The sequence below is a fragment of the Chiloscyllium punctatum genome, chromosome 46 (assembly GCF_047496795.1).
Source record: "Chiloscyllium punctatum isolate Juve2018m chromosome 46, sChiPun1.3, whole genome shotgun sequence".
Lineage (NCBI taxonomy): Eukaryota > Metazoa > Chordata > Chondrichthyes > Orectolobiformes > Hemiscylliidae > Chiloscyllium > Chiloscyllium punctatum.
In genome coordinates, this window is record NC_092784.1 from 30651833 (window position 1) to 30677587 (window position 25755).

The window sequence follows — 25755 nt, forward strand, 5'->3', positions numbered from 1 at the left end:
GCCAGCTTTTCTCTCTCTGTAAACTTTCCAATTTTGATTTCTTATTCCTCTTACATCTACATCTGTAACATTTCCAGCTTTGTTTTCCTCTCTCTGCAACATCTCCATCTGTGCTTTCCTGTCTCTGTAATATCTCCAGCGTTTATTTCTTATTTCCGTAACATTTCCAGCCTTGCTTTTCTATCTATGTTCATCTGCAGCCTTGCTTGCACCTCTCTGTTACATCTACAGCCCTGCTTTCCTTTCTCTTCAACACCCCAGCCATGTTTTCCCCTCTCTGTAACATCTCCAGCCTTGTTTTCTTATTCACTAACATCTCCAGCCTTGCTTTCCTATCAGGATTACGTCTGCAGCTTGGATTTCCTATCTCTGTAAAATTTCAAGCCTTTCTTTCTCATCTCTGTAAAATCGCTAGCCTCACATTCCTATCACTATAACATTTCCAACCTTGCTTTCCTTTCTCTGTTACATTTCCAGCCATGCTTACCTCTCTCTGTAACACCTCAGCCTTGTTTTCTGACTTATCTAACATTTCCAGCCATGCTTTCCGATCTCTGTAACATCTCCAGCGTTGCTCCCTATCTCTGCGACATCTCCAGCATTGTGTTCCTATCACGCTGACATCTCCAACCTTGCATTCCTATGTCTGTTAAATTTCAAGCCTTGCATTCTCATCTCTGTAACATCACCAGCATTGCTTTCCTGTCTCTGTAACATTGCCAGCATTGATTTCCTGTCTCTGCAACATTTCCAGCCTTGCTTTCCAATTTCTGTTACCTCTCCAGCCTTGTTTTCAATTTTCACGAACATCTGCAGCATTGCTTTCCAATCTTTGTAACATCTCCAGCCTCACGTTCCTATCTCTGTAACATCTGTAGCCTTGCATTCCTATCTCTGTGACATCTTCAGCCTTTATTCCCCCCCTCTTTTACATCTCCAACCTTGCTTTCCTGTCTCTTCGACGCACCTCGCCATGCCTCCCGATCTCGCTAATGTCTTCAGCATTGTGTTCCTATCACGATAACATCTCCAGCATGGGTTTACTAGTTCTGTAAAATTTCAAGCCTTGCTTTCTCATTTCTGTAACATTTTCAGCCTTGCTTTCGAATTTCTGTAACATCTTCAGCCTTGCTTTCCTGTCTCTGCAACATTGGCAGCCTTGCTTTCCTATCTCTGTAACGTCTCCAGCCTTGTTTTCTATTTTCTATAACATCTCTAGCCTTGCTTTCTTTTCTCTGTAACATCATCAGCCTTTCTCTCCTCTCCCTGTAACATTTCCAGCCTTACTTCCTTATCTGTGCAACATCACCAGCTTTCCTGTCCTCTGGCTGTAACATCGCCAGCCTTCTTTTCCTTTCTCTGTAACATCTCCAGACTTGCTTTCTTATGTCTGCAGACACACTTTCCTATTTTTGCAAAATGTCCAGCTTTAATTTCCTCTCGCTGTAACATTTGCAGCTTGATTTCCCATTTCTGTAATATCTCCAGCTCTGTTTATTTTTATTTCTGTAACTTCTCCAGCCTTGCTCTCCTATCTCTGTAAACTCTCTAGCCTTGCTTTCCTGTCTCTTCAACACCCTCAGCCGTGCTTTCCTCTGTCAGTAACACATAGAGCCTTTTTAAAAAAATTTCTCGAACATCTCCAGCCTGGCTTTCCTATCTTTGCAACATCTCCACCCTTGCTTTCCTTTCAATGTAACGTCGCCATCCTTGTTTTCATATTTCTTTAACATCTCCAGCCTTGAGTTTCTGTCTGTGTAAGCCTAGCTTCCCGTCACTGTTACTTCTCCAGCCTTGCTTTCCTGCCTCTTCAACACCCCCAGCCGTGCTTTGCTCTATCAGTAACACCGAGAGCCTTGTTTTCTTCTTCCTCTGACATCTTCAGCCTGGCTTTCCAATCTCTGAAAGATTTCCAGCCTTCCATGTATCCTCTCCAGCCTTGCTTTCCTCGCACTGCAAAAACTCCAGCTTCACTTTCCTGTTTCTGGAACGTATCCAGCCATGCATTCCTATCTCTGTCACATCTACAGCATTGGTTCACCTCTCTGTTACATCGAAAGCCTTGGTTTCCTGTCTGTGCAAAATCCCAGAAGTGCTTTTGTCCAGTTAATTCAGTCCACTACAAACCTAAAGAGGAATGTAAAGCATTGCTTAGGACACCTGCAATTTCCTCCCTTGTCACAGAGAGGAACATAAGTTACAGTCCGTCCTGAATTGGGAATATGTCCACTTCAAGCCGGTCAGAACCTCGAACACTTCCTCAGTCCCTATGTCAAACTGCTTAAGAACCTCTTCATCCCTCTTCCTGCATTCTGCCCCTTTATCTTACGACAAGAGGACTGTTCGCCAGCTGACAAAGTAAAATGATTCACTTAGTTTTCCCATTTACAAACACAATTTACTGTCACACTGCAGGGAGATCCTTCAGGTATTTTAACTAGAAAATGCTGCATTCAGCCTTTGTGGTTATAAAAGTTTTAGCTTCGATGGCTCCAGGGTGTTACAATGAGAAATGATTTGAATTTTCTCTGGATGAAAAACATTCACTTGATTCCACCTCGTGTGGAGATTCCTATCTGTTCACACCTGACATGACGGAAATTTTGCTCCTGTTGTTTATCATATCCAGAACAGAACTGCGGCACAAATCCCCAGCACTTGATTTATATATTCATTGACCAAAGAAGTTGATACCAATGGCTTACATTGTAATAGGATTCATCAACATGAGAACTTTTCAGGATTAACGCAGTTCTGTCTTCTGTGCAGGGGGTCATTACGCAAGCACAGTGTCAAGCTTCCTCAGGGGCAAGATCAAAAGATGCTGGAAAGAGAAATCGGAGTTAACATTTTCTGTCCAGTGACCCCTTCATTAGCACTGATGGTTTCCAGGAAAATTTTGGACTACATGCTGAAGATATGTGGAGGCGCAGTAATTAGGAGGTAACGAGTTATGGGGATAGAGCCGATATAGAGAGACTAACGGTTGAACATAGGAGTTGATAATTATCTGTTTGGAGCATTAATAACTGTTCACTGAGACTGTTATTGACAAACCACAGGTAGTGTGTAATGGATGCTATGCTATAACTAGGCCTGGTGGGTGTGTAGGTGGCAAGGACGTTGGAGATTTCAGGACTCTAAAATGATTGAAATTGATATGGAGGGTTGCGGGGTCGTCAAGCAGAAAATGGTCTGTTTCATTTTCAGCACGCACTGAGCTGTGGTGGAACACTGCAGTAAGCCTGAGTTAGGGACGTTTGCTAGGAAACATGGTACTGTGCTAAAGGAGGAGTCAACTGGAAGCTCAGAGACATATTTGTACATAGAACTTGGCATTCTGCAGAACGGTCATCCAGTCAACACTTCGTTTCCCAAGGTAGTGGCGACCACAATACATGCAGTGAATCGAGGAGACTGGATTGTGCAAAGTGTAAGGAAAGTGTTGCTTCACCTGGAAGGTGTATTTTAGCACTTATGTACTAAGCAGTGAGGTCAGAAATGGACAAGTGAGCAGAAGCAAGAAGCAAGAAGTAAGGATAACATAGAAGACATTATTAGAGATGTTGTTAATCATTGGGTAAGAAAGCAACTGTAAAGGCACTATGCTTGAATGCTCGTACTTTCAGAACAAGGCTGGAGATATAACAGCATAAATCAGCACAAACGAATACGAGTTAGTGGACATTGCAGAGACATGGAGACAGCATTGTCCATTCTGGGAAGCGTAAATTTTCACGGGCTTGAGACAATTTGGAAGAACGGTAAGGATGGTCATGAAGGTGGTGCAACTCAAACATTCATAGACAATCGCAGACCGATGATGACAGATGATATCGGTTCAATGGAGAATGAATTTGAATCCATTTGGGAGGAAATTAGAAGTTCTAAGAAGAAAATGTCACTGAATGTCGTAGTTTCCCCGCCTCCTTATTTTAAGATCACATTGGGGAGGGCAGTAAACAAAGAGCTAAATAACACCTGAAAAAATGGTATGGCAATTATCATGCGGGATTCTAATCAACATGTCGATCTGTCGAAGCAGCTCAGTCAGGGTAGCCTTGACCAGGAGAGTGTTGAGTGTATCTGCGATAAATTCCTTAAATACTGTGTAATGGTACAGGCCAACAAGGGGAGAGGCCAAATTAGATTTGATCCTGGCTAACGAACACGGTAAGGTGTTAGTTTTGGCGGTAGGTGAGCACTTTGGTGATAGTTACCAAAAATCAGTTCTGTTTACTTTAGCTTTTCAAATGGATAGGTATACACCGGAGGGCAAACGCGACTGCTGTCGGAAAGAAAATTGCAATGCGATCAGGTAAGATGACGGATGCACAGGTTGGGAAAGGAAATGGCAGGGAATGGCCAGAATAGAAATGTGGAGCTTATTCAAAGAGCAGGTTCAGTTGTCTTTGATAAGTATGTACCTGTCAGAGAGGGAGGACATTGTCAAGCGCATGAGTCATGATTACGAAGGAAATTGTTAAGATGAAGAAGGCTTGTGTTAGCATGAGATGTGAAGGCTCAGTTAGGGCGATTGAGAGTTACAAGTTAAACAGGAAAAACTTAAAGAGAGACTGAAGACGAGCCAGGAGGGGAACTGAGAATTTGTTGACAGATAGGCTATCGAAAATCCTAAAGCTTTCCATTTGGATGTAAGGGCTAAAAGAATGAATGGAATAAGATATGGCCAATGAAGGACAGTCGTGGTATGTAGTGTGTGGAGTCAGATGCGGTAGGGGAAGGACTAAAGCAATATCTTTCGTCAGTTTTCGCACTGGAAAAACAAAATGTTGCCGAGGAGAATAATGAGAAACAGGCTACTAGATGAGATAGGATTGAAGTTCCCAATGACGAGGTGTTACAAACTCTGAAAATGTGAAAATATATAAATTCCCCTGGGCCGGATGTGATTTTTCGCAGAATTGTGTGGGAAGCCAAGAATCAGATTCCTGAGACTTCGGCTTTGATCTTTATGTTGTCATTGTCCAAAGGTATAGTACCAGAACACTACAGGAAAGCAAAAGTTGATCCCTCATTCAAGAAGGGGAGTAGAGAAAGCCCTGGTAATTATAGAAATTGACCCTTCGATCGGTTGCGTGTGAAGTGATGGAAAAGATCGAAGTGATAAGATTTGTAATCATCTCGATTGGAATAAGTTTATGAGGGAATGTCAAGACTGTTTTCTGAATGGTAGGTCGTGACTCACAAACATTATTGATTTCTTTGAGTAGGTCATTAAACTGGATATCGGTTTGCTCACTAAATTGGAAAGTTCATTTCCAGATGTTTCGTCACCCTACTAGGGAACAATTTCAGTGGGTCTCCAGGCAAAGCACTGTTCATGTATCCTGCTTTCAATTTATATGTTTGGGATTCTTTGGATTGGTGATGTCATTTCCGGTGGTGATGCCATTTCCTGCTCTTTTTTCTCGGGGTAGTCCATGGCAACGAACTCGAAGTGTTTTCTGAGAGCGTTCTGGTTGGGATGCCATGCTTCGAGTAATTCTCCTGCATGTATCTGTTTGGCTTGTCGCCTTACACGACACACCCATCCGAGCACAAGTGAAACAGAGACACACGCGAGAATTCCTTGAAGTATGGCATTGCAACCGGTACTCGATCAAAAAGCACGTCGAGTTAGACTCCATCTACCACCCCCTGACAAAAAGAACAGGAAATGATATCACTGCAAGAAGTGGCATCATCAACCCAAAAAACCCCAAACAAATAAATAGAAAGCAGAAATCATGAACAGTGCGTCACCCGAAGGCGGACTGAAGATGTTTCCCAGTAGGTAACGAAACATCTTGAAATGAGCCATCCAGCTCAGCGAGCAATGCTCCATCTGGAAGCTAAACCTGATCTACAAATCTTGTCAAAACTCGCCAAGTGACGAAACAGATGGATGAGGAAAAATCCGTTCATGTTATGCAAGTATGGATTTTAGTGAGCCGTTTGATACATTTTGCCATGTTAGGTGACAGCACAAAATACTGTGATATGGGCTTGAGGGCGATTTCGTGTTTTGGATCACAAATTAGCGAGCTAAAAGAAGACAACGGGTGTTACTTGATGGGAAAACTTCAGCCTCGAATTCAGTTGCTAGCGATGTCCTTGAACTATCTGTTTTGGGTGCACTGCTTTTTGTCACTTTTTACAAAGGACCTGGATGGGGGCGTTGAAGGATGGGTTCGTAAATTTGCGGATGATACTAAGTTCGGTACAGTTGAGGATAGTGCTGAAGGATATTGTGTATTACATAGGGACACAGTTATGCTGCAGAACTGGGCTGAGAGTTGGCACATGCAATTTATTGCAGAAAAGTGCGACAAAGATCATGGTATTTAAAATTAGCACAGACTATAAACATTGACAGCAGAAGTTTCTTTTAAAATATAAAATGAAAAAGAGTGGCAAAAGTAAACGTTGATCCATTCATGGATAAGAAAGGGTATTTACTTCTTCGATAAGAGGAAACAGCCGAGATATTGAATAGGCATTTGTGTCGGTCTTCACAGTGGAGGACATTAATAACATGCCAGGAATTGACAAAGTGGTGACGACCTGGGAACAGTCATTATAACAACAGAGCTAGTGTTGGATTTTTGGAGCTAATTTAGCAAAGGATATACATGTCTTCAGGCCCTGATTGAATGCACCGCAGGGTACTAAACGCGATGGTGTGTGAAAAAGAAGTGTGCTTGTCATAATTTCCCAAAATTCCTTGGTCTCTTGGGCATTCCCAACAGACTGGATAACACAAATATGATGTCACTGTTTAAAACAGGAGGCAAACAAGATAAGAGGAATTAGATTCGATTATTTACAGTGTAGAAACAGGCCCTTCAGCCCAACAAGTCCACATTGACCGCCGAAGCACAACCCAACCAGACACATTCCCCAAAATGTTAGACGAGTTTGTTTAACCTCTGTCGTGCGGAAATTTCTTGAGTGTATTATCAAGGAATAAATATCAGGGTATCTCGACAGAAATTGGACAGGCGCAGCATGGGTTGATGAAGGGCAGGTCATGCCTGCAAAACCTTTTAGAATTCTGTGATGGCATTACAAGCATGGTGTATAATGGGACCCAGTGAATTGGTGTACCTAGATTTTCAAAATGCCCTCGACAAGAAGCTGCACAGGGACTAGCAGCAAACGAATGCATGCTGTTAACTGTAAAGCATGAGCATGGATTGAGGATTGTTTGCCCAACTGCAAACGAAGTGTGAGTAAAAATGAGTGCTATTCTATTGACCATCACCAGTGGGCCTCCGGGATTGGTACTGGGACCGCAATTACGTACAACTTCTATGGATGATTTGGAGTTGGGAGTCATGCACGTCGTGTCAAGGTTTGCAGTTGATATAAAAGTGAGTAGCAGAGCAAAGTGTGCAGAGGACTGTGAAAATTTGCAGAGGAACATTGAAATCTTGGGTTAATGGGCAATATTCTGGGGGATGGAACGCAATATTAATAAATGTGAAATCACACATTTTTGTATAAATGAAAGTAAAAAAAATCTTGTTTCGTGAATTTCAAAAAATTGCGGCATGCTACCATGCAATAGGAACTGGGTATACTTACACAAGAATCACAAGGTTAGACTGCAGGAGCGACAAGTTTCAAGCAACGAAGTATAATTTCGTCTTTAATTCTTGAATAGATTGAGTTTAAAAGCAGAGACGTTATTTTGCAGCTGTACAATGTGCTAGTGAAGCTCACCCTGCGGTACTGTGTGCAGTTTTATTATCCTTACTTGACAAAGGATATATTGAAACGGAGGCGGAGCAGAGGCGTTTCACGACGTTGATTCCGGTTTTGAAGGTGTATGCTGATGACAAGAGCCTATGTGCAAGAAGATGATATGGAAAATTCAGAAGAATTCAGAAAAATGCAGAATCTTATGGAAACATACAAAATTTTGAAGGGCGTGAGTGAGATAGAAGTAGAGAGCATGCTTCCATTGGTGGATGAATCCAGGACAACAGGGCACAGCCTCAAGATTAGAAGGACTAAATTGAGAAAGAGTTTCTTCATCCAGAGGGTTGTTACTCGGTAGAAATGTTTGCCCAACGAAGTAGCTGATGCTGAATCACTCAATGTTTTTCAAGCTAGGGCTGATTTTTGTTTGAACAATGTAGGAAATAAAGATTAACTTTCGAGGGTGGTTAAGTGGATGTATGTCCATGCAAAGATCAAGCATGATCTCATTGAATGGCGAAGCAGTCTCGAACGCCCATACAGCATAGTCTTGCGACAAGTTCTCATGTCAATTGAATACATGAGTCACATCTTCCGTGATTTTAGAGAAAGCTTCGATGGGGCTGTGTGTGAGGTGTTGAGAGTGAAGACACAGTGCACCACGGTGGCCCAGAGGGAATGCTTTCTGGGGAATGCAGACAAGGGCGGCGAAGGGAACATATGTTTGGTAATAGTATTTCGCTGAAGGTGGTAGAATTAGAAACATATTTCACTGATCACTTCGATTACCATAGCGCTTAAGGTCCCAGACCAAATTCTGAAAAGAATGGGATCAGAATGGATCGTTGCTTGATGGACATTTGCAAGATGGGTCCTAAGTCCTTCTTTGGTGCTGTAAAAGTCACAATGTCTTTGAGAAACTAACTTCAGCAGCCACATAGCATTGTGGCCACAAGAGAGGGCAATAGTCAGGGATTTTCTTGACTCACTGAAGCCTGTCTATCACATAGCCTGCGATTACACGCCACTTATGATTTGCCACCGGCAGTCTCCATTAATAGCTATTCACTCTCTTAGCAAAAGCGTTATTGACCTCATTGTCCAAATGGTCTTATCTTTCTTTTGTTCTTGCCCGACCAACTGTTCACTCCTTTACAAAACAGAATGAGACATGATGGAATAGTTCCTGCTAGGCTGGATGATTGCAGTGTGAAAGAAACAATGCACAGGAGAAGCACAACAGATTAGTCAGCATCTGAGTAGCAAGAGATGTTGAAATCATAACCTTCTTGAGGATTCTTGACTGCAGTTGCAACAATACTGAAAAGCTTAACACTGTCCAGAACAGAGCAATTGAATTGAGCAGCAACACACAACTAACAAAACATCGACAAACATCCATTCCCTCCAAAACCAAACACTCATACATGCAGGCTGCACCATACACACCATACCACTGCAGATCTTCACCAAGGCTCCTTAAACAGTACATTACAAACTTACAACTACTTCCATCTAAAAGGAAAATGGTGGTAGATAGACAGGAAAGACCTACAACCCACGTACCAATCTGATCCGGAAATATGTTGCCGTGCCTCCAGAATCAATGGGTCCAAATTGTGGATTTCACTCCCCTCTAATTTGGGTCTACCGACAGCACATGGAAACGATGGTTCAAGAAGGCAGCTCATCATCACCATGTCCAGTCCAATCAGGACTGAACAATAAATGCTGACCTCTTCTGGAATACCCACATCCGGCGAAGAATGAAAATCATCTGCTTTGGTGTTTTGAGAAGGTTCGTCTTACTGATATATTTCATTTTTATTTGAGGGATATCAAAGATGAGGATTTGCGGTTGGAAAATTGAAACGAAGCATTACATCTGAATTTGATGGAGTTGCTTTGTTCAATATAGCCTGAACCTCACCGACTTTTGAAAATGAAAGGAGAAATCTACATTTACAGTGGAGTGAAACTATTCACTATCTGAACTATCGAGGCATAATTGGAGGGACGCTGGAGAGAAACTGCTGTAATGTGGTGACGATTCAATTTCTTGTCTGCCTTGTAAATTAAGCAGTGCAAACACACCGGGAAAAAGCCATTCAAATGTTCTGAGTGTGGAAAGGCATTTGTTCATTTTTCTCACTTGCCGACTCACCAGTGGGTTCACACGGAGAAGAAACCAATTAATTGTACAGAGGATGGAAAATGCTTTAAAACTTCTCACGAACTGCTGTACCATCAATGTGTTCACACAGATGAGAAACCATACAAGTGTTCTCACAGAGGGAGTGGGTTCAGGCCGTCATTTGATTTCACTTTACATCTGTCTCTCCAGTGTAATGTCGATCGCGTGACATTTCGCGGAGCTGTGAAGATCATCACTTACCAAATAGATCAGAAAAAGTTTCTCTCACTTTTTTGAAGTCGTTTGCGTGCCAATAGGATTGATCCCTGAGGATTGATTCCCGTCCTTGGAGCAGCTGAGTGGCTTGTCCCCATGTGAAGACGTTGATGTTGAATTAAGATTTTGAATGTACAACCTTTGCAGATCTTAAAGTTTGTTTTTCAACAGTGTGGAAAATAACTTGCAAGCCTGCCTACACACAGCATGTCCAACAATAACACAGAAAATCAAGCCTGAATAAGCCATACAACGAACACCCAGAATGCCTCAACTTTAACCAAACAGGCTGACAAGGGAAACCATTCATGACCACAGTCATTCACAAACGAGGGAATACACTTCCCAAGACAAACTACCAATAAGCTTCCTGGACCCGATAAACACCGCTGTTCCAAAGTCCGAAGGGTAATCTAGTACCCCAGTGACATCAAAGCCACACGAAGCTCAGCTCATCCGGAGATCGACCAAAATACCATGCTTATCTTTGGAGAGCAACAAGGAAAGGGGCATTTTCACATACCCACGAAGAGAACTGGAACCCCCGATTCCATTCTAAAATTGATTGATTCTGATGAATGCTTGATTGGATCTTGATTGTTTCATTCACAGCTAGGGCTTGTGCCGTGATCTGGATCCAGCCTGGGGAAAGCCGGACGGGCAATGGACGCCTGGCAAAATAGAATGAGAGACTGCTGATTAAATTTTTCGAATCAATTCAAACAGATTCCTCAGCTGGAAGGAAATTGACAGGCACTCCACCAGTTCACTTTTTTATGTCTTGTGGTTTCTGAGTATTTGCCTGTTTGTTTTGCGGTTGCTGACTGCATGTCTTGTCAGTTTCAGGTGTCTCATCTAAGTGCGTTTATCCAACAGACAAGTGTTCGTTTACAGTGCGGTCAGCGATTATACGCTCAATAATCCTTTATTGCTTGATCTGTCAATCACTCACTGCTTGTGTGTTGTGTGAGTGCTCCCTCTGTCTCTCCTCGACAGCCGAAGTGCAGTGGTTAACAGTCAATGCAGGACGTCCACTACGCCATGGGGGCAGGGCGATCCACTCACTGCTGGGATGTGCTAGCTGGGCAACGCCAACCCACGTGGTGAGAACGGCCCAGGACCGAAGTTGAACAAAACATTATCATGGAGACATGTGAGATGAGATTCCCTCCGGGTAGAAACAGGCCCGTTGGCCCAACCAGTCCACACCGACCCTCGGAAGATTAACCCACGCAGACCCATTTCTCTCCCACTAATGAACCTGACACTATGAGCAATTTAGCAATGCCATTTCACCTGGCTTGCTCATCTTTGTGATTGTGGGAGGAAACCGGAGCAGACGGAGGAGTCCCGCGCAGACATGGGGAGAATGTGCAAACTACACACAGACAGTCGCCCAAGGCTGAAATCGAACCTGGGACCCTGACTCTGTGAGGCTGCAGTGCTGACCACGCCGCCCTGCAAATATGTAAACTTCAAAATAAAAATCGGAGATTATTTTGTTATACCTGGTTCACTGGCAGACACGGTGCTAAAAGAGATAGGGGACGTCGGTTGTTTTACCCACTTTGCAGGAGACTTTCACACATAGCCACAAGGAAGTTGGCCATATGGGAGGTTCTTTACATTCTACTGGACCACGGCCATTAAGGGAGAGCATATTGACTCCTCCTGGGACATGGTATACCTGCTGCAGTGTCTTGCAAAGATTCGACAGGTTGCCCAGCAGTATCAGGCCGTGAAGACGAAAGACTGCTGCAATAACAACCGACAGTGAGACCTCCATAACTCCAGACACGGCCGCACCGCCCTATACCGCCCAGAACTCAACATTTCCCATACAGTCTGCAGAGCGACACCCGTTGGGCCTGCATGAAGTGGCTGCATTCTTTTTCTACCGGACTTTATACAGCAATCTCGCGATGGGCACATTATCCACCGGGCAGTATGAATCACCATGCAGCCCAACACAAATGATAACTGCAGACTCACATATAGCGCGAGTGCTTCCCTAAAATATCAGGACACCAATTGCCAGGATCCCCGCATCATGATTGTGACCACTCCCTTCTATAAGACCTGGATCCGCGCACTGTCCGGGCCATGCTCCAAGAAGAACCAGACCCGTTGAAGTGAATGCTCCCGTTCTACAATTCGGCCTTCAAAATTTCCTGTATATACAACTGTCTGCCCCAAGATGTGCGCCCGTATCGCAGCTAGTGCATATGCTCCCATTGTGTGACCATTAGCCCTCTTATTGACATCCCCCATCCAACCCTAGGTCACCGCTGCAGACTGGGAAAAAATGGCTGGACAGCACCATGAAAGATTCAATAAAGTCCAGTGCAACACTGCACGCCGATTTTGAGCTGTTATCTGGTGTCTGCAGAGCCTCCAAGCACTTGCTCGATGTCATTGTCCGCTTTAGGGAGGTCTGGGACTCCACGTCAGGCATTCCATTAGCAGAGGATGAAAAGTTGCCCGTGTAGACCTTACATATGCTCACGTTTTCATGTTACACAATCAAACGACGAGCTGGACGGACACTTTAAGTGCACTTCGCAAGTTGGACGGGAATGCGATGTTCACGACGCCAAAACGGACAGGGTCATTCGACTTTCTTTCGCAACCCAACAACCACAGGGACACTACCAAGCCAGTACAGCAAACCAGGGCAATTTAAAGAAGGCAGTGCTGGAACATTGGGGAATTGGAACACTTGGTGAGACAGTGCTGGTCCAAGCAATGTTGCCCAGGACCATCTACCCTCCCCGCAGGCCCGACAGCAGTCCACCACACCACAGAGGTAGCTTCAACAGACTGCCTACACTGTGGCTGATCCCTTGCCCAATGCTTCAGAAACTCACTCGGGCTATCGTGAGAGGGAGGATTCACAGGCGATCTCAATATGTCTCTCAAGCGTCCCGTCTGAAATTCGATAATGGATGTGGAGGTGTTGGGGAGCGGCTCATTTCTTTTGTGGTGGATTCTGGGTCTGTCCAATCGTCTGAGGCTCCCGACTCGGAAAATTACCTGAATTACAAGACCCTCTGCACTGTAGGGTTTTCGGAAGTACCCATAACAGAAACACTCTCCTAACCCATTAACTTCAGTATTGGACCTGCCACTGTGACTGATGCTGCCACTATTTCAGACTCTTACCCATTCGCCCTCCTGTCCCGGCAGAACCTGTGTAAATTGAATGCCAGTATCCACTGTTCCTCTGAGTTTCTCACATTAGAGAACCAGTACGTCCATAATTCCATGCTGCGGGCAGTAATTTCACACAGCCCTGAACCATGTGACCAGGACCGCTTTGCTACACTTGGTCATGCACCACACCAACTACCTGTGCTCTTCTCGACCGCTCCTTGTCCTGTTGCCAACGGCCCCTTTCCGTAGACAGTTCACTCAATCCCTACTCCCAGTGGGATGCAAAATTGACGGTATTGACTTGTCATGCATCCCACCAGAATAAATTGAAAAGGCCGACACACCACGGTGACATGTAATAACAAAGTAGATTGTTGTGAAATCTAAGGTCTTTAATGTGATCTTCCTAACAAATGCGGGTGGTATGATGTTGTACCTCTGCACTGACAGCTGAAGTGCTGTCCAGCTGCTATCTGTTTTCTCCATTGGTTTTCATCATTCTGGCTCTCTAATCGCCTGAAGACGAGAGGGTTCCGACAACCAAAGGGCTTTCTGCGCTGATTCTGGTGTAATTTTCAGAGGGGATGAGGAGCTGCTCATGGTCACGGGAACTTACTGCAGTCAGCAGCTGATCTACCCTGTCAGAGCACACTGGATCCGACTTACCCTGATCTTTTGGAAGGAGAGTCTGCTGCCATGGATTTTCCAATGGCTGGATGTGAAATGTTTTGCTTTCAATTTCACTTTCATCTCTGGCCCAATGCAAGTTCTTCAGTTTAACATTGTAACCCTTCCAGAAAATGTTGGTTCGCTGATCCCTTATTGCCAACTCAACCAGGTTCCCCATACGTACTCAACACCTCAGCAATCTCTCACTGAACTTGCCTACATTGACTGAATGATCTTCTCAAGCCTTGATGGAACAGGGACTGTTCCTGTGTCCAAGACGCCTGGAGGAACATTAATGAATCAGGGAGCAATCTGAATCTAATTGATGGTACATGTTGTTTTGAGCCAATGTCTCTCCAGAACTTTGTTTGAACGTATAGGTAATAAACTTTTAATATAATTGCAGAATTGTCTGAACCGGAACATCCTCTACCCACATTGATTGAACGACGCCCCCCTGCTGACCAACCGTTAATTGACCAGATCTGACAATATTGCATTCAAGACTTTTCCTACCCGACCAACGTGGGCACACCTCCTGATCCCAATCCTGGTGGCAGTATTTCATAGCTTCCAGTAATATATTGGCCCTTATGATCAATTCCAGCACAAACTCCATTCCCGACATATGACTTTGTGCTTCCAAGCAACGTTTGGCAAGAAGGTTGGGATGCAGAGGTTCTGTTTTGCAGCCTTATCATTTTGATATCTCATCATTCCTGCAATTCCATTTTGTTTTCGTTCCCTCCGGTTCCCCTCTTTGTTCTTTGTCACTGAATCCTTTTAATTGCTGCATTTTCTCATTTCTGTCGAAAGCAGGTGGAACTCAGACAGAGTAAGAGTCTACAGCAGATTGGGAGTATTTTTTAATTTGCAATATAATAAGTAAAGTATGATTAGGATTCATTAACATTTACGCTTTGCCCAATTATTTTGGAATATAAACTCCAGTTTTCCCCTTATTGACAGTTAGTATTTTCTGCGATTAAATTTTTATATTTCAGATTATAGTACAGTCAGTTGAGTTCAAATGGGAAAAGATAGCTGTAGTCATTGCTAACGAACCCGATTTTGGATACTTGAGAACTTCAGTTTCTCTCCCCAGTGCTCTCCCTATTTGAGCAGCTTTCTCTGAATCCCTTTCCTTCCCGTTTAAGCGGCCGTGCTCCAGGGGTAAATACTATTGGCTGTTGTTGAATCTCCAGCTCGAGCTGAGAGAGGCTTATCCTCCATTGTGAGGGCAGACACGCAGCCGCAGGGTGATGAGTCTCAGGGGCCAGACCCCACAGCGCAGCGTCTATAGAATCTCCAGGTCTCAGTGTTCCCCAATGGGAATGGCACGACCAGGAAGGCGTCACTGTGGGCCTCACTATGGGCTGCACAGGGGACGGTGAGAATTACACACAGAGCTTGGACAGCAAGTTTAAGGCCACCGATGTGACACCTGTGCCCAGTGACTTTGCTTGGGAATTGAACCAGCGTGTGTTTAGGATACGAATTCTTCCACTGAGTTAAACACCACCATTCCAAAGGGTCGAATATCTAATACTTGATATATTGCTGAACATCTAATGGAGACTATCATTTTCAGCAGATTCTAGTGGGTTGTTAAAGCAGAGAATTACACTGAAATGTATAAATATTTCTCTGCATTAACTCAGTCAGAAAGGACCCATTCTAGTGGTCAGGTATTTGTTGGAGAATCACAGGCTGGAGTTGCATGCCAGGCCCCTGCAACAACTTGGACATAGACTCTGTTTTAATCAATTGGGGACGTGAAGACTCCGATGGGGAGACCCTCCGAAAGAATCCACTAAATGTGGAACATTTGGATGGTTTCACTTGGAAAGTTATTAATTGTCCAGGGAATGCGAGACAAAAAATGCTCCGACCCAACAACATTTGAATAGTCACTTTGGCTAGGTGCAGCCCTCAACACAAGCCCAACATCTCGCTCTGCTAACCCTTCCTTTTTAATCCTTCACACTCGCCCAAAACCCCAAGCCACCAGCCCCACATGCCTAACACTGCTCAACTCCAGCCTCCCGTAGCCACTTGTATGATACACTAACGCCTGAACAAACTGCCACCTGTCCCCACAATTACCTGGATGCGGATTCTTTCACAGCAAACACTTTGGGTTTGGCTGTGGATCTGAGTGTTTAAATCACAACATTGACTCCACTTTCAGTTAATTTTCTGATACCATAAATATCCCTGAATGATAATGTTTAATAACTTATCACTATTTTCAACAGGGGCATTCAGTTTCTGTTCGATTCCTCCGACAAACGTGAACCAAATGTTGTAATTGTACCATTCTACACCACGAACTTTGGAGAGAAAGTGGGAATATAGCAGTGAGATCGAGAATCAGACATGATCACATTGAATGGGAGAGCAGGCTTTCAGGGCTGAATAACTTCTTCCTGCTCCTGGTTTCTGTCATCTAAATGCCCTACTGAAAATCTCATCCTAAAAAGGTATCAGTGATTACATTGGGGAAGCACATCCGTAGTTGTTTTCATTCAGCGATTCCTGCATCTTGAAAATTTGATTTTTATTTGTACTGACAATGTACCTTCGGTCTGAGGATCAAAGTGGTCCATATGATTCCTGATAGCGTCTCTGTGGAAAAAAAAAATAATAGGAAGGCCGATCACATGCTGTTAATTGCCAATCACATGCAATAAAGACAGACAAATCACGGAAATTCCGAATTGTACATGGACCCTGGATGTTAATTTGCTTTGTGATTTATGGACAATATAAACGTAGACGAATTACACTGGATATCCGCAAGTAACTTGAGGAAGGATATTTATAAACACTGTCAAAAACACCTTAAGGTTATCCTAAAATGCTTTAAAGGTAATTGAACGGTTTTGAAATTTATTCAGCATTGTCGAGGGAATGGGAAGTAATTTCAGAAACCGAGAGAGAGTTACAGACACAGGTAGAGAGCCACAGCCTCAGGTACTGGATAAGATTGTCCTGGAGATGTTTCGGAGCTCGCTCTTTGACCCACACACGGTATGGCAGCAGCAGATGGAATGCAGTCATTTTATGGTAATATGGACAATGTTTTGTTTCCTATCTGGCACAGTATTGTCCCTATCCTGGGAGAGTTTGATGTGGAAAATGTAATGGGAGCTTTACTCTTCATCTGACTCGGTGCTGTTGCTGCCCTGGGAGTTGTTGATGAGAACAGTGTAATTGGGCTTTAATCTGTACTTAACACTATGCCAACGCTTTTCTGTGAGAGTTTGTTGGGGACAGTGTCGGCTGATTTATAAAAAAAGACTAACCTCATGCTGAACGTGGCGTGAGTTGTCAAACGGTTCAAGTCTGACGTTAGATTACTCGACACTGAACCTAGTTATAGTCTCCAGAAGCAACAACGATATTTTTTCCCTATCTAATCCTGCAGTTCCTGTCATAGACTCTCAAACATTCTTCATTTTAGACCATTCTGCATTCCAGGGACTCAGTCCTGTGCTTGTGTCATTTCGCTGGCCATTCAAACCGTGCCCTCGAGCTCTAGTTCTGTGAATATACTCTGCATTCATTTGCACATGGACTCCCAAGTCCCTAACCCGTTCTTGCCTTTCCCGGTTTGTATAGTCGCTGCGTGAAATGGCTGCCTGTAACAAACCTAAAATGGCTATCTGACACTTTTGGAATCATGTGTCCTGCTTTGGCAGATTAAAAGACATCTTACATTTTATACATTATCATCTCTCGGTCTCCATCAGATGAAATAAACTGAGATGAGAATCGATGTTAGAGGAGGGATAATCTAATACAAATGGTACAATGTTAAACTGGGTGCACGTGCAGAAAAGCTTCAGTTTGAGTCTGAATTCTGTCAGCACAGGAGAGGGGCAAAAGAGTGTAAAGCTTTTTTTTCGATTTCTACATTCCTGAATTTTAGAAATGTTAATTTACAAATTAAACTGTAAAAGCGGGATATGGAGAACTCTTATAAATTTTCCACTGATTAAGATGCAGATCCAGAATCCTTTTAAAATCCGTGCCCTGAGATTTTTAAAAGTCTGTCTAACTTTGCAAACCTCAAGACAAAAATACGACAGGAATATGACAGGTCAGCTACGGAATTGTAGGTGCGTGGTCTAGTTCAGACTCTGTCAGAGATTTAGCGTGGAGTACGATGTATTTTATCCAGAAAACAGGCATTTATTAAGGGCCACCCTGACATAATTTGCCTTCAAACTTTGTGCTCTCTAAAAACTAAGAAATTGATTAACCATTCAGCAAGCCTCGCAGATTGTGTATCATTAGTATATATTTGTGAAGGAGGAACTGTGTATGTGAACGAGCGAGTGTGGTTTTGAGGTGTCTGTGACTGATTGACTGAGATTTGGTGACTGAGAGTGTTTGAGTGAGGGGTTGTGTTCGAGTATGGGATTCTGAGATAGGGATTTTGCAACACTCTCCTGTATCTGTGACTGAGCATGTGTGACTGCATGACAGTGTGTCTGTGTGTATGAGCTGTGTAAGAGTATGTGAGAGACACTGTAGAAACAGCTTTACTCTGTAATCTAACACAGAGCTTCCCCTGACATGGGAGCGGTTGTGGACCGATCTGTATACTGTATGTAACACGATTCTTTCCAGACCCTGGGAGATGTAGGTGGAGAAAGTGTACAGGGATACATAGAGGGATAGTCTCCCTCTAAGCCAGTGATATAACTCTGCTCAGTGTGCTTGATAGGGCCAGTGTGGGGATAGGGGTTGACTTAGTCATTATCAAACTCCACGGTGAACATGGTCTGGGAGTTTGAAAAGCTGAAGTGTAGAGACAGCTTTACTCTGAACTTAACCCCATTCTCCACTTATATACAATTTCAAAGAACTGCAGATGCTGTCAATCAGAAACAAAACTAAAAGTTACTGAAAAGCCTCAGCAGGTCTGGCAGCATCTGTGAAGAGAAATCAGAGTTATAGTTTCAAGTCTGTTTCAGAGAAAGGTGACCTGATCCGAAGTGGTAACTGGTTTCTCTGCACGGATGCTGCCAAACCTGCTGAGCTTTTATCAACAATTTCTGTTTTTCCTTTTTTTCTCCCTGCTCTACGAATTGATCCCCTCAATTAGCTTCGAGACTTTGTTCTATTGTACATCAGCTCGCTGACAACACATGGAATTCCAGTCTCTAACTCAGTGTAGAGTAAATTAATATATAATCCCCGCGGTGTGAAATTCCGCTGCCCTATCTCTGTATATTTCCTTGACTACTGCACCTAACCGACACATCTCTGATCACTATGGGCAATTTTTCATGGCCAACATTACCGAATCTGCACATGTCGAAGTTTTATGGAGTACACCAGTTCAATAAGGCAGTTCACTACCATCTTCTCAAGGGCTAATGGGAATGAGGGATAAATGCTGAGCCCAGCCAGTAATGCTCACATCCAATGAACAAACGAAAACATCATCCCTTTGCCTTGCTAATACCTTGCTGCCCCTGCAGAGTAACTCAATGTGTTTTGATATCCCAGGAAGCATAGATCCCTCTCTATGTCAGAGTCCTATAACATCTCCCCATTTAGACTAAAATCACTTTGTCGATTCTCCCTGACAAACATCACACTCTCCACTTCATATTGTAACGGACAATGCTTTGCCCATTCACTTACCATCGCTCCATCGATCTATGTGACAGCAGCTTACTTCCACTTCATAATTTACTTGTAAACTAGGTTCACCAATAATATACTCAATTTATAAATCAAGACTTACTTGAACTATGCCTGTTGGAAATCCCAATATCATCCTTTCACTCTCTGTCTCTTAGTCAGGATGTTTGCCTGTTTCGCTCTGCTCGCCCAGAATATTGTGAATTGCCACATTCATCCGTTAGCCTTTTGGAGATATTTTATGGTATCCATATCCCCTGTCCGATCACAGTAAAACCTGCTTACCTCCCTTGACCCAAGCCCTGGCCATAATTGCCAAACCATCCAAATATTTTATGACACCATCAGTTCAACTCTCCCGATTTGTGTCCAAGCCTGTGGGCAATGATGTTGAATAAATTAATAAGACCCAATGTCAAGGATTACTTCACTGAAAACAAATACAGTTCTACTAAGGGACTGTAGACAAAATAACATCGGGATTTCCAATCTTCCAAACTTCATTAAACAATCCTAGATGTCAGATAAACAGGATATTCACACACCTGGGTCAGACACAAGACTCAATCACCCCGAAACCGCAAGGTTCCTGTATCAAACAACAGGCGGTATTGGAATCAAACGCAGTGTTTGTGAGCAGGACATAGCACATGGGATGAGGAAAACTGTCCATGGGGATGTTACGAATCAGGAATCGGCTTGAACGGAAGCAATCAAGTAAAGAACTCTGCAATGAAGTTCGGTAATCAATCTTTTGTCGTTGAAAATGGAAATCCTCTTGGATAACAATTGAGAATTTGTGTGTGCTTGTGTGTTTGTGTGTGTGTGTGTGCATGTGTGTGCGCGCGCACGCGTACTTACGTGTGTTTCTGTGGTGTGTTTCTTGCTCTCCATTCCACTTGCAGTATGACAACAGAGTGACACTTGTGTTGCCACGTCGGTCCTGCCGTTTTTGATCACACATCGCTTTCTGAGTGATAACTATCTCCACTTTACTGGAAGGGCCTGAGACAAGTCTATCAGTGACCCTTTCAAAACGTGATGTTCTACTCCAGCCGTGCAACACCCAACGTGCTCAGAGACACTGAATTGGAAAGGCCACTTGTTGGGGGGCACTGATAGTGATGGTTCCATGTTAAATGGTCCTGAATCAAAATTAACTCATTCAGTATGTTCTGATGGAAAACGAAGGGAGCTCTCCCTGGAAGTTTCCCAATTCACAAGGAAAATGATTTTGTTATGTGCCAATGTGGATATAAGTAATGAACAGTTTATTGTCAGTAATGGGAGTGGGGTTGGGGCAGGACTGTGAAGTTTCACTGTGGGACAGAAGTAATCCGGTTGAAAAGAGAAGTCAAATATCCACAGAGTCGAGAGAGTTGATCGGTCCAGGATCACTCTCCCATATTCTCTTTCTGTAACAACAACAGAAATTGCTGTAAAATCTCAGCAGGTCTTGGAGTATATTGGAAAGCAAAACAGGGTTACGACCTCGGGACCATGATGTCCATCTCCCTGTGCCTTTCTGCACACGTTTTCTAATTGAATATCACCTGACTTCCATCTTTATTCTCAGCTTCTCTTTTGTTAGTCCCTCTCCAAACATTTTGGATAATGCTAATAACCCCGGACAACTTCGATCTACCTAAAACAGCGAGGTAGTGCATTGACCGGCTGCCAGTTTCGGTGGTGGACGAGTGTCAGTTGGCACGGTTGCGACGTTGCTTTTTTCCGTTCATGTCACACGACATACGCCCGCGTTTCAAACCAAGCACGTGTTTGGTTTGTTCCCTTGTTACATGCTGAAGTTTTTTTAATTGTTGGGAACGGAGCATTCATGCTTGTTGTACTCATTGAAAAACTTACTTTGAATTTGCTCGCCCATATCTGCCGCTGCAGTGAAAAGAATTACAGTTCCAACTTATTGCTGCGTGAAGCGTTGTTCAGCTTCTCTCCTCAGATAATGTGAGGACTGAGATGATGGAAGCGCTCCTGCCAGAAACGCTGTTTCTCCTGATGCTCGGATGTTTCCTGACCTGCTGTGCTTTTCCAGCACCACACTCTCAAGTAAATTTCTCTCCTCCCTGGTTGACAATATGCTGCGATTTGTCTATCTCGATGGGCGTCCACTGTAAGGGCACAGTTACCGGGCATTGATCCTTTCTGTAACTGTAGTAAGGCACTTGCCCTTACATGTAAAGGCATCCTAGTTCAGTGTCAAGGAGAACACCCATTTGCTCCTGACACAGCAACACTGGAATTCTGATGTACAGTCTCTGTCAAATGCATCCAGAAGTCGGCTCTGAAACGCCAAATTTGGATTCTCTGTGGTGTCAGTCAACCTGGGTGAACCAAAACCAAAAATCCTCAATCATGTTTTGGAGCAAATCATACATTCGAGTGTCAAAGTACTGGATATGCTTATACATCATTCAGTCATGAAGAGGAATAAAAAGATGAATACAGACTCACGTGAACTGCTTGACTCACACTCTCAGACAGTCACTAATATTATCGTGTGGTCTGAAATCAATACACTGAAATTGAGGAAACTACGGGCAGAGTGCCGAATGCCATTGTTGCCATTTTGTCACAGAGTTGCAGAAATGTTTGACCAGGGAGAGGGAGGAATGCAAGTCAAATGAAATTCTGGTGAAACTCCATCTGTCAGATTCAGTCATGAACAAGAGACATGAATAAGACCACTGAGGGAGACCATTTCGCATATTGTAAAAAGAATAATCACGTACAGTTATCACCGCTTCCACCTCTCAGATCGCCTTTGACCTTTCCTCAAAATGTGTAGAGACTGAGTTTTGTACATCTCAAAATAAGAACCGTTTAATTTACAAACAGCAAGTGAGTCGCATCTCCTCGATTCCCACACAGGTTTCCAAATCAGCTGGCAGCCAGTTGGCAGTTGCTCATAACTCTGCTGGAAAGTGCACGGTTAATGAGAAAGACAAGGAAAGTTGCAGCTCGTTATGGCACCGCATTTCGAATAACCTCACTCCGTGGTCTGCCTTTGTCGGATTCACGATTGAGCATAGTTTTTCAGATGGAGGAATACTTTTCTGCTGCTTATTCTGCAGAACAGGCTTACTCGTTGTGAGCATGCCGCAGGCTATCGTCAGGCACACGGTCTTCGCTTTCCGCTTTTAGCCTGTCTGCCACGGTCACTGAGCAAGCTGAGACGCTGTCTTTCAGGTCCCAGATCTAAGGAAGGCTTAGGTCTGAATCCCAGCGTTGCCACATGTGCTAATGGATTAAGCTGGCAACGCTTGGTAGGGATGAGCTGGTCCTGAAGTTGAACAGAATAAAACGTAATCATTTCTTCTTAACCACGCTGCGATGTGGCAGAGCACATAGCCACTAACGTGTCAGTATTCACGCTGTGGGCACGTCTGGTCTAGGGCTGCAAATGTCATTAATTACAGGGACACAGTCATGTGGGTCTCCTTCCCCTTCTGTGGGGAGAATGCAAGCAGCATTAAAGACGTTAAATCGCTTTATTGTAATTTTAGGTATCTCCACTGAAAATGTGTTGTTGGAAAAGTGCAGCAGGTCAGGCAGCATCAAAGGAGTAGTAGAATCGACGTTTCAGCATGAGTCGTTCTTCAGGAAACTGAAGATTCCTGAAGAAGGGCTCATGCCCGAAACGTCGATTCTCCTGCTCCTCGAATGCTGCCTGACCTGCTGCGCTCTTTTCAGCAACACATTTTCACCTCTGAACTCCAGCATCTGCAGTCCTCACTTTCTTCTTGTTAGGTATCTCCAATAGCATCGTATTGTATCTGAGCCAACGTGTGTTTTGTTTTGCTTCGGAAGCATTACGGATACGCATGTGGGACCAGTAGGGTTAATTCACTTTAACCGGTTGTGCCCATGAATGCTGCAACAACCTTTTCAGCTGCAGCCACGGATGGCAGGTATTTCGGCAAACTTGCAACCACGGGGTCGAAGCTGAACCGAAAAATAAGCTACCGGCCTCAATTTACCCACATTATCCTGCATCAGCACAGATGTCATGCAGTCACGCTTCTCATCTACCGTTTGTACAAAACGTTTTTTTGGATTCAGAATCCCCAGTGTAGGTGTAGTTTGGAGTGCCATTTTCAATTCAACAATGGCACTATTGGACTCTGGGTTCACTCCAACGGACTCTGGCTCTGCAACAGTTAGCCATGTGATATTCCACTTCGGGGGCGCCTGAACGGTTGCGTAATCTGGGATAAACTTTCTACAGTGGGAGCGCATGACCAAAAACGATAGCAATTGTTTTTTCGTCTGAGGCTTTTGAATTTGCTGGATTGTTTGAACTCTCTTGACCAATGGCCTTTCCTTGTTCAGATACTAAGTGACCTAAGAACTTCACCTGCTGTTGCACAAATTGTAGTTTTGCGAGACTAGCTTTGTGCCCATCCCTAGCTAGACGGCAGAGCAACGCAAGCGTGTCTTTGGCACATTGTTCCTCTGTTGGTGCTGTTATTAAGCATGCATCTACATCCTGCAGAAGCGCTGATCCCTTGGTTAAAACAAGAGTCTCCAGACTCCTGCGTAGAGCCTCATTATTTATGATGGGGGCATCACAATAATCTTGACAAAGTCGCATGAAAGTATACAATTTGCCTTTGAATGAAAAAGTGAACTATAATTGACTTTGTGGGTGTATCGGTACACGAAAGAAGGCATTTGCTAAATTCATAACAGATAACCATTTACAGTTCGGTGGAAATTGAGTCAATTTCCTATAGGTTTTGTAAACATTTGGGATGTGTGGAACGACAGCGTTATCGACTACCTGCAGGTCTTGAACACACCTCCATTCCACCAATTCACTTGGAATGTTTGCCATTTGACCGGAAAAATCGGGGTTCTCACTGGTGATTATCCACAGGGGATTATCACACCAGACATTAGGAGGGATTCAAATACTGAAGTAATTCCTTCCACAGCCTCGAGTGAGAACGGGTCTTGTGCTCTGCAAGGACGATACTCAGACTTCGGGGTTATTCCTATGGGTTCACAGCTTGGTATGATGCCTACATCACGTTTTCCTTTTGCCCTGAACTCAGCAGGAACCCTTCTTAATCTTGCAGCCGAAACATCTTCCATAGGTAAACACCAGGCTCCACACCTGGCGAGGGTTTCCGGGACTGCCTATCTGCTTGAGTTAGCTAATATAGTTTCTTCCTATATGTCCTTATATCCGCATTGAAGCAGATATCCACATCGACCCTGAAGCCACAATATTTCGTTTTTTGTGCCTTTCATATCCATGGTGCCAAATCCTGCCGCCTGTCGCTGGATATCTTTGCCAATGACCCATGAGGAAAGGAGCCTTCTACATCAGAAAGACAGGGTCTACTTGCCGTCACAGATACTTTAGAAAAGTTTTGTCTGACTGCACATCTGTGATCATTCCAATAAAATTCGCACAATAACAACTGATCTGGTTTCACCAATCTCCTGAAACAATCCTTCTCATATGATTTGTCAGGGCCATCGCGGTGAATGTGTGCTGTGCAGTGCAGTATATCCCCAGCAAGAAAATTGGTGTAAGTGAGATTAACATGGTTACTTGCTTCCTGGGCGAGTGAATCGCTCACTAAACTTATCACTCTCTGACTGAAACGCCTTGCATAGACATGCATCAGTTGTCGTGAGTCGTATTTTACAGTCCGCACTAGTAAATCTTCTTTTTGTATTGCCTGCAAGCCCGTCAGGAAAATGCGCAAATCCAACCACAGACTCACTATGAGATCTCGAGCCAACAGTTTTAATGAACAGAATTCCAATAACAGGATTGAGAATTGGAATATTTCCCCATTACTGGTTTCTCACATTAGGGTTGCGATTAACCTCTCTCGCTGAGGCACTTGGGGTTGATTTCATTCGAGAAAAGAAGCTGTAGCAGTGACTTGATAGAGGTGTACAAGATGAATGGTGGTTTAGATAGGGTTGACCGTGAGAACCTTTTTCCACGTATGGAGTCAGCTATTACGAGAGGGCATAGCTTTAAATTAAGGAATGGGAGGTATAGGACAGATGTTGGGGGTAGTTTCATTACTCAGCGAGTCGTGAGTTCATGGAATGCCCTGCCAGTCGCAGTGGTGGACTTTCCCTCTTTATGGGCATTTAAACGAGCATTGGAG